At 38.7% G+C, this 7147-nt stretch overlaps 1 pseudogene; it reads left to right on the top strand.

Moving 5' to 3' along the window:
* Window positions 1–2106: 2106 nt before the first annotated feature.
* Window positions 2107–6084, top strand: LOC118841778 (annotated as a pseudogene).
* Window positions 6085–7147: the final 1063 nt, after the last annotated feature.

Here is a 7147-nt window from a genome sequence, read left to right as displayed (position 1 = left end):
GTTAAGAAAAGGGAAAGATTTGGGAGGAAAGATGAGTCAATTTTAAACATGTTGAGTTATAAAGTCTTATGTAAATGCTAGCTATTATTCTTCTGAAGAATCCTAGAGCACTACTACAGAGAAATGTAGTAAATACCGAAGAATAACAGAAGACTAGAAAAGAACCCTACTTTTAGAAGGTTACAGTTTTCTAGCACCATTCCATCAATTTCCAGATGTGTTACAACCGCTCTGACTTTCCTCTAATTTCCTTTAGCACAGGTAGAAGGTAAATCATTTAGAATGTCACCACTATGTACATTCCACCTGAAGACCTTCCAGAGACTATCAAGTCAATCTTCACTGTAATATGTTTTAGTCAATTTTTATTATTGTGGCCCTGCCAAATCCAATGTGGCTTTTAAAAAAAGTTTTCATCCTTCTCTAACTTCTCTCCTTGTTTTCCTTCCTGTCACAGATCCTTCTCGGATTCATCATTTTCCCTTGACTTCCAGGAGTGGGTATCTCCAATGACTCTGTCTTTAGCTCCCTCTATTCTCCCACTACACTCTATCCCTTTGTCATCTTATTCCTATCGGTGGCTTCATTTATTTGCTCTAATCAGGTGACCTCAACACCTATATTGTAATCTCAATCTTCAGAGATTCAGGCTTGCATCTTCCATTGTCCATTAAATATCTTAATGTCTCACCCTCGGCTCAACATAGAGCAAACTAAACTCTTCTTTCCTCTTAAACTTGTCCTTTCTCCTAACTTCTTTAGCTGTCAATGGCACCGTCATTTTTCCAAGTCATTCACCATCAATACCTTAACTCTTCTCTTCATTTGACTCATCTCTCGCAAGTAACCCCTAGGCCCTGTCAATGGTTAGGGAGACATATAGAGTAGTCAGAAGAGCACAGATTCTGATATGCCGAATTTGAGTTTGAGCTCTCCCTCACATTGACCAGCTACGTGCTATGGACAAGTTGCTTAAGCTCTCTGAGTCTATCTATAAAATAGGTGTAAGAATACCTGCCTTGTTGGGTTATTGCTTTGTAAACTTAAGAGTTCTTTATATACAGCATACAAAGAGATAGAGTGATCTATGATTTCACAGGCTCTTCGTAAGGAACTTCCTCTACCAGAGAAGGTCAATACTTTCTTTGCCTTTTACTTTATAGTCTTGGAGAGTTGCCTGGAGCACTGAGAGGTTACCATGACTTACCTAGAGTCACATGGCCAGCAGGTGCCCAATCAAAACAGGCCAGTTCTTCATCCAATATACCACACAACCAACCTCTCCCTATATGAACTTTATATAAAACATTGGAAAGTACTTTGTAATCTTTAAGATTGCTCTAGAATTGTGAGTCACTCTCACCATTATCTTCGTCAGTTTTATACCTCTCCCACTGACTTGCTCCTTTCAACTTCTAACATGGTCCTGCCTAGTTCAGATCCTGGCGCACAGTGGGCACTATTGTTTACTTCTCTGTTTTCCCTGCTCAAATCCATCCTTTCTACAGCTTCCAAAATAATCTTCTTAATGCAGAGATTTAATCATTCACTGTCTTTCTTAAGAATCTTTAATGGCTCCCCTTAGCCTAACAAATAAATACAAACACGCTAAGCATAAAGCCTTCCATTATTTAGCTGTAACACAGCTCTCTTTTCTTATTTGCTACTCATTTTCACTTATACACCCTGCATTCCAACCAAACTAATCTATTCACTCTTTTTCTCCCATCATGTCCAGGCCTCTCCACCTCCTTTGCAGTTTTTTTTATCAACCAATCAACACGCATGTATTAAGCACCAAGAGAACTGAGTATACCTCCTTTGCATTTTCGTGCATGCCTGGGAGAGATTTCTTCTGTCTCTCTACCTGTTAAAACTCTTTTCTTTCTTTCAAGAAGCAAACTTTGGCCCCACTCTCCCCTATGACTCCATCCTTGATCCCTCCCTCGTGATCCCTCTTCCGCTCTCTGTCTTTCCTGATGTGTCTGACACCATCAGGGAGATGAGGCTGTGGCCAACAGTCTTAATGAGGTAGCCAGCCCCTCTCTTTAGGCAGTAAATAAAAGCCAGACCTCACAGCAGGAGTTTAGGCTGGTCCATTAGATCATGGCTGTGGAGCCAAAGAAGCAGGTGAGACCTCTTTGTAAATGAGCATTGTCTGGTTACCTGAACAACTTTCCCTGCTTTCTCCGCAGCCTAAACACCAACTCAGAACAACAGACTCTTTTGGATTTTATCTGCTTCCTTTAAGCTGCCTCCTAGTAAAAGAAGCGGGTGTATTCGCTAGACCTGCTGACGACAGCTACCACCTTCCTGCTTCTGTGACTCAATCACCTCGCCTCCCCAACTATGTTACCCCTCTACTTGCACACACACACACACACACACACACGTGCGCGCGCACGCACACACACACGCACGCACATATATATTCTAATTGTTTCAATTATTTTTGTACACTTCTTATACCTGCCAATCCTTAAAGGGAGAGAACCCTATTCATCTGTTCCCAAAACCTAGCACAGTGCCTTTGCATGCCATAGGCATCTAATAAATGTTTGTCAAGTTGAAACAAAACTGAACTAGAGTATAAAAACAGCTGGCATTCACACACTGCTTTAATGTTTGCAAAACACATTACAAATTTGATTTCACTTTATGCTCACAACAAACCTGCAAGCTAGGTGCTGTTATTACCCCATTTCATGGATGCCAAAACTGATGACAGATGACAGACATTAAATGACTTGTCCACCCATGAAGTGTATGAAGCAAAATCTGAACTCAAGTCATCCTGACTCCAGAACCAGCACTCTACGGAAATTCTATGGCACCAAGAAATGTATTCAGCCAGAGTTGGAGGAAAATCAAGGAAAATGAACAAATGAGGCCAAAAATTGTTCACTGATGCAAAAAACTGGTCCATCCATAGGAGAGAACATTTTGAGCAATGTGTCATCAATAAGGATGGTAGCATATTGCTACAGTTGTAGCCAGGTCACCACAGAATGATAACCTCAATTAACAGAATACTTTGGAAACACGCTCCTTAATGAGAATTAAAAGTTTTTTTTTCATAAATCGTGAGATATATTGTCAGTTCATCACAAGCACCGCAATAAGTTGATTGGTTTGCTGCTTTTGTAAAACTGCTAGGACCCCCGGAGTGTATCTAAGAACATCTTAAGCCACACCATTGATGGGTGCAGGAAGGCATGGAGGAAGGGGATTGGACTAATTGACCTCTAAGGTCCCTTCTAGCTCAAGGTCTATGATCTTTTTTATTAATAGAAGGATTGTTAATGTACTAATAAGAGGTATAAATTTTTTCTAGTTGTTTAATTAGGACTTCTCAAACTAAATGATTTGAATACTTCTATATATTTTTTCTCTCTAGACACTTGTGCTAAACTTCCTTCACATTAGATTTAAAAACCCTAAAACGTACATTTTTCAATCCTTTTCACTTCTTGACCTCTTACTTAAATTGCAGACTCAGCCTTACCAAACCACCAAATTTTCATTATAACTAACCAACCCAGGGCCTTATTATGAAATCTCAGCAGTACATTTGTTACCTAGGAAACCACCTAGAGCATTGATAGATTGTAGATTTTGATTTCAGTCTAGCAAAAGAGTTTTCCAATCATGCTACTAAATAAAAGTCATAAATCAACAAATCAGAATCAAGGTCAAGAAGTATCTACCTATGAAAATTAATCTCTATAGGCCTACGGATTTTTTTAGTAGAGAAAAGCTTCCAGTTGTCATGGACTTCTATGTATTATATAAATATTTCAAACAGGTTTCTTTACAAACATGAACTGTCAAAAAAAATCTGTTTAAAATAAATGGCTGCTCTCCAACCTTCAGCATGTCTATTTTATTTCCAAAAAAAAATAGGCAACAAAATGACAACATTTAAGAGGAAACACTTCTTTGAAGCCAATTTCACACATCTGGTAGCTGAATACTAATCCAAGACTGAACTCTTTATTTCTTATGGGAGTTATTTCAGAGCAATTGTTTAAGTGCCACTATTCTATTTAAACCAGCGTAAAATAAAGATCACAATGGAGGTCACTGCCCACTCTTCTCAGATTCAGAACAGCAGGAGCCCATTAAGGGCAATGTCTTTCCTAGTTAAGTCATGCCAATGTCATGGAATGGTGAAAAATGAGGCAGGTGCCTAAGCTATCATCCTTATGTAGAATACCACGCTGTTTCATTCTCTGCCTTTTCATTTGCTTACAATTAATAGCAATGCTAGTCACTTAAGCGTCCAGTTAACATGAAGTAGACATTTTAAGTTAGCTTTAATGATACTGGGTTGATAATTATCGAACATTAAAGATGCCAACAAAGTCAGCTGATTTTAAAGCTTAGTAAGTGTGGCCACCATTATTATTCCTGAAAAGTCAATCACTGCGTAGTTAATATACCATAAGCTCAGACATTAAACAAAATTTCATTGTACAAGCCCTGTGGATTACTGGGAACAGTACTTGTCTGCCATAAGATTGAAAAGGGGCAGAAAAAATAATTTCAAACTCAAAGAGAAATAATTACATGCGGAATTAATAAACAGCAGCTGGCCAATGGAAACCAAAAGACAAAAAGGTGCTATGAGAATTGTTTCATAATAATGCTTATGATAACACTAAAACTTAGCTAATTAGATAAAAAAACCAGACAAACATGGTCTGTACAACACCACCAAGAAGATGACAGACGAGGTGTTCAGTAAGACCAAAAAAGGATTAATTGTGGTGCCTCTCTCAAAACATTTCTTAAGTTGCAAATATTATTTTGTACGATGCATCCTCCATTCAGATCGGATTCTGTTAATATTGAGATTACACAATATCTCTGCTAAATCTTATAATCACTATTGTGTACAGGCTTCTTAATATATAAATAAGCAATTTAGTTTGTTAATTTACCTTTTATAACACTTCAAAGAGCTAATAAACTGAAGTCCTAGCTGAAAGACTAAAGAGTAAGCAATGTGCTCTACTGTTTGCCGTTAGAAGGAACTTTGGGACTTTTGAGTCTTATTGCCAAGATTTATGGTAAGCCCTTAGCAAATTTCATTGCCTACCTTCCCTCTGGCCATCCAAGCAGAAATCAGCTAATATAGTCAGATCAAATAATATGTCCTATTTGGACTTCTCTGATGCTATGATGTAAAAGATTTTCAGATGTAAAAGCAAAAAAAGGCAACAGTTCTTCTCTTTAAGTATAATATGTGGAGGTGGTTGATTTTCCTTTCTCAGAAGCAAGAACTTACAGACCAAGGGGGCTGGAGACTCCTTTCAGACTTCAGAAAAGCTCTATTTTGTCAGAGGAGGAGAACTTTTCTTTCACTTGCAGCAGGAGTAGTTTCCCAGAACCTCGAGCTCAATTTTATGCTGCCAAGGTGGCCAAGGCTGTTGGCTACCTGCATTCTCTGAAAATCATTTACAGAGACTTGAAACCTGAGAACATTTTCTTGGATTGCCAGGGCCATGTTGGGTTGACTGATTTGGGGCTTTGTAAAGAAGGAATAGAGACAGAAGAAAACACATCCACTTTCTATGGCACTGCTGAGTATTTGGCTCCTGAAGTATTGAGAAAACAACCTAGACTGGTAGTGTTTGGGGGCTATTCTTTATGAGATGTTCTGTGGCTTGTCACCTTTCTATAGCCAAGATATTTCTGAAAGGTATGAGAACATCTTGCACAAGCCTCTCTAAATCCAGGGAGGCAAAAGAGTGGCAGCCTGTGACCTTCTGCACAATCTTCTCCAAAAGGACCAGAAGAAGACAGGGTGCCAAAGCAGACTTTCTTGAGATAAAGAATCATGTCTTCTTCAGCCCAATAAACTGGAATGACTTATACCACAAGAGACTCACTCCTCCTTTCAACCCAAATGTGCTGGGGCCTTGCTGACTTAAGGCACTTCAACCCTGAGTTCACTAAGGAATTGATTTCCAATTCTACTGGACATACACGGGATTCAGCAGCCAGCAGCTCTGGGGCTTACCATGCGTTGTTTTAGGCTTTTCTTATGCACATGGGGATGAGAATTTTCAAAACTGCTAATAAGCCCAGGCATCATCTCTAAAGAGGTGCTTGTGTTACTTATATTTTGAGTCAAATTGTACTGTCCTAAAGTGGAAGATGTGATATATGCCCCTCATGTCCTCATGGTGACCATACAGCACTCTTAGGTGCTACATTGGCATGGTATTCATTCGATGGGATAAAACGTAACAGAAAGAAAGAAAGGAAGGAACAGAAGAAGAAAGAGGGAAAGGAAGAGAAGAAGGAAGGAAGAAAAAGAGGGTAAGGTGGGGTAATGTGGTCTGCTAAAACTTGGCCCTACCTTAATTGTGGTAGCAATGATGGGGCACCACCATGATCTATAATCTGTTTTAGAAACTTACCTTTGTCAGTTCCCCTTGTGGTGGTCAGATACTAGAAGACTGATGTATAACACACTCATTTATAAACCAGAAAATCAATGTATTAATATACAATGGGAGGTATATCGAACCTCAAAACCAGTAATGGCTATTTTTACAGGGTACCTTTAAATGAGTGAATTCAAAGAATCTTGAAATAACTTGGAATTATTCAAAGGCCGTTAACTTTTGACCCATTAATTCTATTATTGGGCATACACCCCAGGGAGATCAATGACAGAATTGCAGTACTTTTTGTAGTAGCTAACTGGAAATGAGATGGGTGCCTATTTATTGTGGAGCAGCAGAACAAATTATGGTAAGTGAATGTAGTGTTATATTACATTTAAGAAATAATAAATGTGAAGGATTCAGAGAAACTTAGAAAGACTTTTAAGAACTGATAGGATCAAAATAAGTCGAACCAAGAGAACACTATACACAACATATACATAACAACACAAATGAAAACAACCCTAAAAGAGGTCAGGACTGAAAGCAACGAAATGATCAGTTTGTGACTCCAGAGGCCGGTTTAATGAAATATCTCTCTCTCCTCTCAGCAGAGATATGGTGGAACCTGGTGTGGAATGAGGCCTAGATTGTCTACAAAGTCAATGTGTCAGTTGTTTTGCTTAACTTTAATAGTGTAACAATATTTAACATTTATATGGTGTTTTAAGGTTTGTAAAGCACTTTAC

Source organism: Trichosurus vulpecula, chromosome 1 (assembly GCF_011100635.1).
Source record: "Trichosurus vulpecula isolate mTriVul1 chromosome 1, mTriVul1.pri, whole genome shotgun sequence".
Taxonomy (NCBI): Eukaryota; Metazoa; Chordata; class Mammalia; order Diprotodontia; family Phalangeridae; genus Trichosurus; species Trichosurus vulpecula.
Note: the sequence above shows the minus strand (reverse complement) of the source record. Positions and strands in the feature narration are given on the sequence as shown.